Source organism: Adiantum capillus-veneris, chromosome 11 (assembly GCF_014529385.1).
Source record: "Adiantum capillus-veneris isolate H3 chromosome 11, ASM1452938v2, whole genome shotgun sequence".
Taxonomy (NCBI): Eukaryota; Viridiplantae; Streptophyta; class Polypodiopsida; order Polypodiales; family Pteridaceae; genus Adiantum; species Adiantum capillus-veneris.
In genome coordinates this window covers 94,995,492-95,007,197 of record NC_140941.1, presented here as the reverse complement: position 1 = coordinate 95,007,197, position 11,706 = coordinate 94,995,492, and the positions used below count along the sequence as shown (strand labels likewise).

The 11,706-nt window shown below is 40.9% G+C and overlaps 1 pseudogene; it reads left to right on the top strand.

Moving 5' to 3' along the window:
* The first annotated feature begins 288 nt into the window (after positions 1–288).
* LOC147447678 (uncharacterized) lies at positions 289–2,857 on the top strand (annotated as a pseudogene).
* The last annotated feature ends 8,849 nt before the right edge of the window (positions 2,858–11,706 follow it).

Sequence of the window (11,706 nt, the reverse complement as noted above, 5' to 3'; positions counted from 1 at the left end):
CTCCCTGATGGAAGACTAGCACGCCAATGTCGCACAAGTGAGGATTGCCCCTCACGTTCGGCCTTCCTATTCAAGAGATTGAGGATGATGACACACCTCAAGGAGTCTCATGGTATTGACATAGAGATTCCAAAGCGTCTTGGAGGGCGGCCCTTGCACAAAGAGGCAGAGAGAAGAGCTAATTTGCTGCCTAATCCTGAGGTTAAGGCTTGGAAGAAAGCAGCTATGAAAAGGTTTGCCGATAAAGATTGGAAGTTCAAGCAAAACTGCAAGCGATATCAACGCCTCATGCGCATTCGAGCATTACAAGTATGGAAGGAGCTTGGGTGACAGTACAAGGAGATGGATCAAGCTCCCTTTGTTGAAGAGTTTATCAGTGGGAGGATGAAGCAATACATGGAGGACAAGGCTCGCCGGCTTGGAAAAATTCGAAAGAGAATTGAAGAAGGTTATGATGCACATGTGAGTGTCCTACTTTGTTGCTTCTTTGCCTCATCGCACTAAGCATGCATGTGTAGTCACTTTTTTCCTCAATGCTATGCGTGTAAATAGAAGAGAGTTCACGATATCCCTCCATGGCTTGAGGCTGCCTTGGATGACATTGATGAGGAGGATCCCTTCCAGTTTGTTCCAAAGGGTGAGGAGGATCATGATAAAAGTGTAGAGAAGACTTTCGAAGCTATTGATACAAGAGGAGATTTTTCCGAGTCTTTAGGCAACCTCAATATTGATGAGGTTTGTGGGAGGTGCTTCTCCATTTATGTCTCTTCTGAGAGGAGGGTTCATGACTTGCTTGTTCACAAGGATGTCTTGTTTATGTCATTTAAATAATGACATGCATGCTACCTTTTAGGACCATGTACGTACTTCTCCATCCAAGAAGAAGCTAATTCGGAGAGGCAAGAATTCCAACGAGCCTATTGATGTAGGATCACCTGATGACTGCTCTTATATGGCCCTTGAGTTCTATGTCTCATATGGACACTTGCACTTGGAAAAGACGGGAACAAAATCTGCCCTTTGTCTCCGACACGGAGCAACCGAGCACTTTACAGGTATGATTTAGATAGAGACATTTTTAGATTTTCTGGCTTTGTTGTGCATGACAATCATTACATTGCTGGTTGTGACCTATTTGCACTAGATTCTCTTCGCATATACCCATCAAATTCAACTCCATTCAATATGGCATACACGTGGACATGGATGATGAGGTGTTGCGGTTCATACTACTTAATGAATCCTCAACAAAGACAATGAATTTGTTTACAATGTAATCTTTTGATGTTGATCTTTCTTGTGTTTCTTTGTAAAAGTACACGGATTTAGAAGCATAACTTGTGTTTCTTAATAGGTGGATGGAGCACACTATAGCACCACCGGATGTGCTAAATCGAGTTATGTTTGTTGATTCCATGTGGGTTCCAGTGGCAGAAGCAAGTTTAGGCAAGCATGATGGCATACATGTTATGCAAAACTTCTTTGGGGAGAAGGATATAAGCCATTGTGTGCTAACCATTTTTCCGATTGTTATAAGGTCATGCAATGTTACATATGTTACATTTCCCTAATGTGAGCAATGCCCTAAAATTTGCCTTCTTGTCTTTGCCGCAGAAAGCATTCGACTTTATGTGTGATGTACCTTTCCACACATATGAAGATAACGGGTCTAGGTGGAAGAAAGCACCAGCTTCTCTTTTATGATTCGCTCGTTTGTAGTGCTCCGATGGATGTTATACCTTTCTTGCACAGGTACTAGCATAATTGTGTATTTGGATTTTGCATGTCAGCTATGTCTTGCACTCTTACATATGATTCATATAGGTCTATGGAGGCGCTGGGCCATGGAGCAAGCAATCCAGCAGTGAAACATGCATTGCTTGAGCGATCTAGCGAGTTTGAGATCAAAGTGCTACAAGTATGATTTAGGTGTGCTCTTGTGGTTGCTTAAAAACATGGATGTCCTTGATGATGTCATGGATTTGATGCAGGGCCCGCATCAGCCGAATGGGATTGACTGTGGGTTCTATGTCATGGCGGCCATTAGATATATAATATCCTCTTGCCTTGGAGAGAAGATTAAGGGATGGGTATGGTGCCATAACTCCTATGTGCTTGTCTAGTTGGTGGGTCTCTTCTATTTAATGCGAGTCCATGTCTATGTGTCTGTTTATGACAGTCAGATTTATCGTGAGCTCGGTCCATGTTTATGTTCAGGTTTATTGCAAACTCAATTCAGGTTTTATGGCGAGGTCGAGTCCATGTTTATGTCTGAGCTAGGTCTATCTATATATAGTCCATGTCTTATGGCAGTCCAGGTTTATGGCGCGGTCCATGTTTAGTGTTAGTGCGAGCTCGGTCTGAGCATATATATTCCAGATTTATGTTGCATGTCAAGGTTTTAATGCGAGTCCATATGGGTTTTATGGCGGTTTATTTGCGAGCTCGGTCCATGGATGTTTATGTTCCATATATGGCGAGTCGAGGTTTAATGCGAGTCCAGTTTTTTTATGTGTGAGCTCGGTCTGAGCATATATGTTCCAGATTTATGGCTCGGTCTTGGTTGGCAGTCTAGGTTTATTACGAGCTCTCATATATGGCGAGGTTTTAATGCGAGTCCATGTCTTATGGCAGTCCAGGTTTATGGCCGCCGTCCATGTTTATATCTGGTTACTATGGCAGTCTAGGTTTAGTGTTATTGCGAGCTCGGTTGGTATGGCCATATGGGTTTATATTGCATGTCAAGGTTTTAATGCGAGTCCATATGGGTTTTATGGCGGCTGGTTTGCGAGCTCGGTCCATGGATGTTTATGTTCCATATATGGCGAGTCGAGGTTTAATGCGAGTCCAGGTTTAGTGTTAATGGGTTTATGTTCCATGTCGAGGTTTAATGCGAGTCCATGTCGAGGTTTTATGGAGGTCTATTTGTGAGCCATGGATGTTTTAAACATGTTCCATATATGGCGAGTCGAGGTTTAATGCGAGTCCAGGTTTAGTGTTAATGGGTTTATGTTCCATGTCGAGGTTTTAATGGGAGTCCATGTCGAGGTTTTATGGAGGTCTATTTGCGAGCCATGGATGTTTATATGGCGAGTCGAGGTTTAATGCGAGTCCAGGTTTAGTGTTAATGGGTTTATGTTCCATGTCGAGGTTTTAATGCGAGTCCATGTCGAGGTTTTATGGAGGTCTATTTGCGAGCCATGGATGTTTATATGGCGAGTCGAGGTTTAATGCGAGTCCAGGTTTAGTGTTAATGGGTTTATGTTCCATGTCGAGGTTTTAATGCGAGTCCATGTTTATGTGGGGTATAATTATATGGAAGTCTAGATTTATTTGCGAGCTCGGTATGCATATGGGTTATGTTCCAGGTCGAGGTTTTAATGCGAGTCCATGCATTATGGCAGTCCAGGTTTAGTGTTAGTGCAAGCTCGGTCCATGTTTTATATATGTTCCAGGTCGAGGTTCTCCATGTTTTTAATGGCAGTACAGGTTTAGTGTGAGGTGCAGCACTAGCTCTTAGTATGTATGATGTTGCTGGTGGTGATGGTAATGAAGGATACATATGAATAATACATGAGGTGTTCGAGCATGTGTGATTAATAATTCCATGTCGAGGTTTTAATGTGAGTCCATATGGGTTTTATGGTGGTTTATTTGCGAGTTCAGTCCATGGATGTTTATGTTCCCATATATGGCGAGTCCAGGTCGAGGTTTTAATGCGAGTCCATGTCTTATGGCAGTTCAGGTTTAGTGTTAGTGCGAGCTCGGTCCATGTCCATGTTTATATATGTTCCAGGTCGAGGTTCGAGCATGTTTTTTATGGCAGTCCAGGTTTAGTGTGAGGTGCGTATGATGTTGCTGGTGGTCATGGTAATATAAAGGATACATATGAATAATATATGAGGTGTTCGAGCATGTGTACAATTGTCACTTTAGCTAATTAATAATTAATAGATTGATTGTAAAGAAATAATGGTGGAAGAAAAAATGAGAGATGCATCGATTGTGAGCATCAAACAGATTGGCGACAGAGAGTTGACCCAAATTTATAAATTTTCTTTGAATTGCTTTGAATTTGCAAACCATTTCCATTCCATGTTATTATGTCCAGGTACCTAGATATGTAGTCCAGGTTATGCTCGGCCCATATTTATGTTCAGGTCGAGGTTTATTGCGAGGTGTTTATTGGACGTCTAGGTTTTATGGCTTGGGTCCAGCTGGGTTTTTATGGCAGTCCAGGTATAATTATGGCAAGTTATGCGAGTCCACATACATTCGAAGTATGCATTCCAAGCAACAACGATAAAACCTCAGCCATGGTTGATTGTATGCATAAACCTGCTCTTGAAGACCAAGGGTATATAAACAAGCAACAACAATAAAATTCAATCATGCATGGTTGATTGTATCCATAAACCTGCTCTCAATCCATAAACTCTCGAGGACCTTGTATATAAACAAGCAACAACAATAAAACTCAGTCATGCATGGTTGATTATATCCATACTCGAGGACCTTGTATATAAACAAGCAACAACAATAAAACTCAATCATGCATGGTTGATTGTATCCATAAACCTGCTCTCAATCCATAAACTCTCAAGGACCTTGTATATAAACAAGCAACAACAATAAAACTCAGTCATGCATGGTTGATTGTATCCATAAACCTGCTCTCAATCCATAAACTAATGTACAGACAGAAGCGCGAGATTACGCTTTAATAGGAAATCAACTCTATAAGAGAGGAAAGGACAACCAGCTTAGGATATGCGCATCAGAGTCAGAGTATGTGATAATCCTAGAGCAAGCTCATGAAGGAGTAGGTGGAGGCCATTTCTCAGGTGATAAGACATCAAAAATTATCCTAGCTGCAGGAATATGGTGGCCGACATTACACATGGACGCTGAGGAATACGTAAAACGATGTGATGACTGTCAACGGACAAAAGTACCACTTAAAAGAGATGATATGCCGCTCACGCCAATGATGGGAGCAAGAGCCTTTGCAAAATAGGGGATTGATTATGTTGGACCTATCTCACCTCTTGTATACAGGACTCATGCACAATACATCATTGTGGCGACGGACTATCTAACAATGTGGGTTGAGGCAAAAGCAACTCAAAGAGCAGATGCCAGGACCGCGATATAATTTCTGTATGAATACGTCTTTGTACGATATGGATTACCAATAGAAATTGTGAGTGATCGAGGCACACACTTCATAAATGAAGTGATAGAGATCCTTCCAGACGAATTCATGGTAATACATCATAAATCAGCTCCATATCATCCACAAGCCAATGGACAAGCTGAAGCGACGAACAAAACCATATGCACGGTCCTTACAAAGATTGTAGCTGAGTCGAGAACTAATTGGGACCAGAAATTGCATTCGACATTATGGACGTATAGGGTAGCATAATTGGGACCAGAAATTGCATTCGACATTATGGACGTATAGGGTAGCATATAAAACATCCATAAGAACGACCCCATACAACATGGTTTTTGGTTTGAATGCTATTTTACCAATAGAATTTTTAATTCCAACACTGAGAGTAGCTAAGGAATTAGAGTGGACATGACATGAGATTTCAGATAGAATAGACGACCTTGAAAAGCTAGATGAGCTTTGCTTAAAAGACGTGGCTTCAATCTACGCTCAGAAAAGGCGACAAAAAGAGTTCTTTGATAAGCATGTGCGAACTAAAGAGTTTAAGATTGGGGAATTTGTCCTAGTATACACTCTAAAATAGCATGCAAAAAAGCTTAAAAAGCGAGGGATGGGACCTCTCGTGATTAAAGATCTATCACCAAGCGGGGCCGTCAAGCTTGCTACATTAGACGGAGAAGAAATGCCAAACTGGATTAGTGGATGCAGATTGAAGAAGTATCATTTTCCACTAACCCAGGACATACTTCTCAAAATACATCAAGATCAGCTGCGACTTTAGAAAAAGAAAAAAATTGTTGAGGAAGCGCAAGCTGAAGCAAAAGAAAGAATGGAGAAAAGAAGACTACTGCGTGAGAGACAACGCAATGAAGGAGCCTTACGAATAAACGCAGTCAGTGTATCAGAAATGGGTGAAGACAAAGTAGAGCCCATCATCGAGGTCAAAGTGGGGACAAATCAAATTAAAGCCAGAGCACTATTGGATTCAGGAGCACAAGCTAACCTGCTTTCAGTCAGTTTGTACAAGCAATTGAAACATGACACTAAGCTGCAAACTACCAAACAGGAGTTGAAGAGTTATTCAGAACACTCAATTAAAGCAATCGGATGCACATTACTCCACATATAGATAAATCAATATGTGTATCCACATATGTTTTATGTGGTTGAAGACAAAGCTACGCAACATCCGTTGTTGCTAGGACAACCATGGCAAAACTAGTACAATGCGATGATTATTTGGAGCTCTAATTCAGTTAACATCAAATATGAAGAGGAAAGTCAATCAATTCCGTTCTCCAAAGCAACCGAACCGGTGCAAGATGAAGAATCCAATGACTAGGGTAAACGACCTAAAGAGATTAAGAAGGATCAATGGCAACCAAAAGCCACTTCTACAAAACAGGAATGCTCCTCAACGAAGAACTCTCAGAAATGGGTAAAGAAGACAGAAATAAAAGCACAACTCAACCTTGGATAAAGACAGACTCAAAGTTGGTATGGAGGCCAAAGAAGGTTGTGCCAGAGAGAACAAAGGTGGAAAACAAAGTCTTCAACACCAGACAACACAGTGATTTCAGACAGTCAAATTTCGTGAAACAGATTTCGATTCCAAAGAAGTTGATGACAACACAAAGCCATAGCAAGGAAATTTGGATTCCAAAGATTTGTAAGCAGAAACTCCCTTCAGTACAATCAACAGAGAATGCTAAGTACTCAAGGACAGAGACATCACAACCTAAAGTCAAGCAAATTTGGGTAGCAAAGATTTTGTGGCAAGCACAAGCAAATCGGAAGCAGATTTGGATTATAAAAAAGGATAACAATGTACTGATTCTACTCCAAAAGTGCTACAGACAACCCAAATATTGCCCAAAAACCTGACAATCAAACAAAGAGCGACATTATTGGAAATATTGCTATTTCATCGCTCTACAATTGAATTGACCAGGCATGACCACAACAAATACAATGCTTCAACCTCAGACACTTCATAGTCGTCCGGGAGGACTCAGACTAGGAGGGGGGGAGGTATACAGGAACTACAAGCAATAAGGACAAAGAAAATGATATTACAAGGGCAGTATCTTACATGATTTTGAATTTTTTATGTTTGATTGCGGATATTGATAGTATCTATGCCCTTATATACTTTGTTTTGCAATAATAAGAGATCAAATGATGAATTTGAGTCTCTAAGTTTGTAAATACGACTAAATATGCGTGTTTTTGGAGCCAAAAAGTGAAAAAAAGTGGTAATCCAAGCCGAGAAACCACAAATAAGTGTATATACATATACACAGGGTTACAAGCTAATTATTGTGTATTTTTGGAAATTTTTGGCTTCAATTTGCTATTTTCCTTTATTTTTAAGGATTTTCTTAATAAAAGTAAAAGAAAAATAAAAAAGCAGGTGAAACGAGATCAGAAAAAAGAAAAGAATAGATGGTGATGATCCTAATGACAAGGGCAACCCATGGTAAAAATTGGGTACAATTCGGAAAAAGTTACGGAAAGCCCGAAATGACAGAATTTTGGCAAAGTAGACAGATTTCTCAGAAACAGGTCAAACGGAGTCCAAATCGAGAAATTTCAAATCCTAAAGGGCATTTCACGACGAGATAGGAGCACATGTCAAATTTGGTAACAAGTGAGCCGGGAAGTCCAAAGTTAAGTATTTTTGACTTCACTTACAAGCTCATTTGCACTATTATCCACTTGGAGAGAGCAAAGAGCACACATGAGCATCCGACCTTCTACAGCCTTCTACGACTGCGACGAGAGCTCAGAGGACTCCAGTTTTAAGAGGTAGACTCGTTGCCATAAGCTTTTGATGCTTACCACTAACTTTTGTCGCGAAAACTAACCAAAACAAAGAAACAAGAGCAGACGGGGAAATGGGTAGAATGCTGGGTAGAGGCACAACCGCCTAACCAAACCATAAAGAACCAATAGGTGGCTTACCCTAGTGTAGAAGATGAGTTCCTAACTCTCAAAGTACGAGAAAGACCAGCTGAAAAAACCCTAGGTCAATAGAGCCTGCAAGCGGCAAACAGGAAAAAGTTGTCGAAATGACACAAAACTTCACAAGAAGATTAACAACATCGAGGACAATGCAACCATGGAGTATCTCCAGGTTTGGACCACCAAAAGTCGGTCGGAACAACCGATTCGACGGCAAACACACAAAGCGTCATTTTGGCCTAACGGCCAAAGTGGACGACCGATTGCCATGAAACTTCACAAGCAGCTTCAAATAGCCATCAATGACACATGTGTACGAGCAAAACCCAAGAGAAAGCCGTTTCACTTACCAATGGTGAAAAAGGCGCTTTCGGGCAACCAAATGGCTAAAGGTAGAAAAGAAGGAACCAAAGTCGAGTCCAACCACATAGACAACTTCCCAACACCTCAAATGAGCTTGGGATGCAACTCTCGAGGGGAAAGATCGAGGAAAATCAACTCCAACACCAAAAGACGACTTCGGAGACTGAAATGCCTACAAAGGGGGCTTTTAACTAAACTGATGATTTTTAAGGTTGAAAACTAGTTAGGAGGGCTTAGGGAACTAGCACAAACCATGCTTTGCACAAAAAACACTTTTTATCAAGAATAGACATCATACGCGTATGATGTCTCACAGCATAATTTTCACATCATCTTGAACACATGAATGCATAGCCTCTTTGTATATGCTAACAATATCAAATGTACAAAGTATCATGAGATTTGGAGTTGAAAAACGAATTGGAAACTAAAAAGATGCAAAGTAGGGCATAAAACCGACTTATGGCCCTAAATTTGCCAAAATAGCTCCAAACACAATGAAACTTTGTAGGATTGTTTTTCAACACATGCACAAGCTATCTGGAATCAAAAAGTACCATTTTGGCCAAAAAGACATCATACGCGTATGATGTCACTTTGCACATACAGAGCCAAAATTGATCATTTCTCATCATATATCCATTATCTATATCAAATACATGCCAAATATGAAGTTTGGAACCATTTGGTCAAGGAGATCACTCCATTAGCCCAATTAGCAAAAAATCCTCTATTTAAAGCCTAATCTTGCCAAAATTCATCATACTCAACTTCAAGTCAAGATTTGAGTACACATAGTCCTTTACTATCATATGAGGAGCCCACATAATCAATCTCATGCAAAAATGACACAAAAGACATCATACGCGTATGATGTCTCCAGAGCCAATTTTGGTCCAAACTATACCCAAATTTCATAAAATCATTATCTAAGCCTATATAAAGCCAAATCCAAGCTTACAATGCAAAATGGTTCAATTTTACCCAAAAAGACATCATACGCGTATGATGTCTCCCTACTTGATTTTTGCATTTCAGAGTTGCAACTACCACACAGAAGTGATCTACATGCCATTTGAGAGCAAACCACCAAGTTTCATCCAATTTGGGTCACAAAATCCAATTCCCTCTCAATATCTTGCAAAGAGCCTGACCAGAACTAAAATGGCCATAACTTGACCAAATGGGACCCAAATTCAAATCCAGGTATATAGAATGGATGTATGCACTATCAGCTAAAAACACAACCAATATCAAGCCATTTGAAACAAAAGACATCATATGCGTATGATGTCTCCAACATGATTTTGCACCCAAATTGCACATTTTTCCACATGCATTGCATCCTTAGGCCCTGAATAGCTCATGTTTCAATTTTTAAGTCATTTGGATAGTTAAAAGATTAATTTCGGCTTTCAGTACTGAAAAAGACGCTAACTTCTGAAATTGGAGTTACAGGATCCATGGATTCAGGTAAGTCGTCAGCAAAGAGAAAGAGACCGACACTCAAAGAAGTAATAGCAAAAGCCGAGCCATTTTCTATTCCCCCAGAGACTCTCAAGACCACAAAGACTTGGGTAGAAGAAGCAGTGTTAGAAGAACATGGGATAAAGATATACCAAGGTACTTTCAGAGACCCACGGGGACAAACAGTGGATATCCCAATGATTCCCCAAGAACTGGTGGACTACAACAGAACAGAGGAGATAAGCAGATACCTGGAAAGGGCAGATCTCCACAGTTTTTTCACTTCCAGACCATCAAGAGTAGACACTCAAAGAGTGTATGAGTTGGCAACCACCATACAGAAAGACGGAAAGGCTACACTCACAGCCTTGGACGGGGAAAAGGTTGAAGTGGTTATCACTCCTTAGCTCATTGCAGATGCTCTGAAGTTGCACAACAAAGGATGCTCAGTCAGAGAAAAATGGGAAGCCATATAAGTGTATGGGCCAAAGAAGCAAAATGCCACCTATGAAGACATAGCAAATCCGAGAGCGGCAAAGCTTTGCCGGCTCTACAACTAGTTTTTACACATATGCAGCAAAAGGCAACAAAAGTATACCACATCACCACATGCTATTGCCACAACAATCACTTGGGCAATAAAGAGCAACATCCCGAAGGAAGTCAATTATGCTCAGCACATTCATGAGCAAGTAATTGCTTTGCAGAACGAGAAGCCAAAGTACATTGGAGGAGCCGAAGTGTTGACTAAGATAGCTTATGAAGCTATCAAAGCAAGGGACCAGTGGCCAAAGGCTCCCTCGCAAAACCAATGGCTAAAAGAGATAGATGAAGATGAAGACCAGCCAGAGGTCACAAAGAGAGTGTCAACAAGGGTAAGGCGGAAACTAAAAATTGTTTCCGAGCCAGAAGAAGAAGAAGACGAGCCCTTCAAGAAGAAGACCAAGAAGAAACCCACTCCAAAGCAAGCTAAGAGCCAGAAAGCCGCCAGAATGGAGAGGCTGATTGAACAGTTTAGAGTCGAGCGATCTTTAAAAGGAGATTTTGAGGAAAAGTGGGTACCAGACCCGAGCAAGCTCAACAAGACCAAATATTGATCATTACGATCAATATATCAAGGCTTATGAAGAATCAGAAGCTATCTTGGGGCAGCAACCAGTAGAGCCATACACTGAAGCAGAAGTTCAACACCTTAAAGCTAAATCAAAAAGAGGTGACAAGGGCAAGGGCAAGGTAGAGGAGCCAAGTCCTAAAGGAAACGAAAAGATAGTGGAGGAGACGACTACTGAAGTTGAGGTGGATGTGCTAGAAAAGCCCGAAATACAGCAAGAGGAGAAGGCAATGGATCCAGTTCAAGAGAAGAAAGAGCAATATGATGCTCTAATAGACACATGATATACTCAACAAGAGGCCCTCAAGGTTGTGTATGGCATTGCCTTAGCACAAGAAGAACCGAGAGAAACGGAGAGGAGGACCAAGAATAGATTAGACAGAGAGCAGAGGTTAGTACCTGAGAAGGCAAAGGATGAGTTGAAGCTAAAGGAGACTGTAGTAGAAAGAGCACTTGAGCTTGAGGATGAGGATGAAAGAGATATCCAGAAAGTGCATCAACTATTGCAGCAGATCAAAACCCGATCAAAGACAATGAGAGATAGCAGAGAAGAAGAAGAAAATGAAAGAGATGGACTAATCCTCCAACTTGCTGATGCTTCAAGAGAGGTGGCTAGTGCACA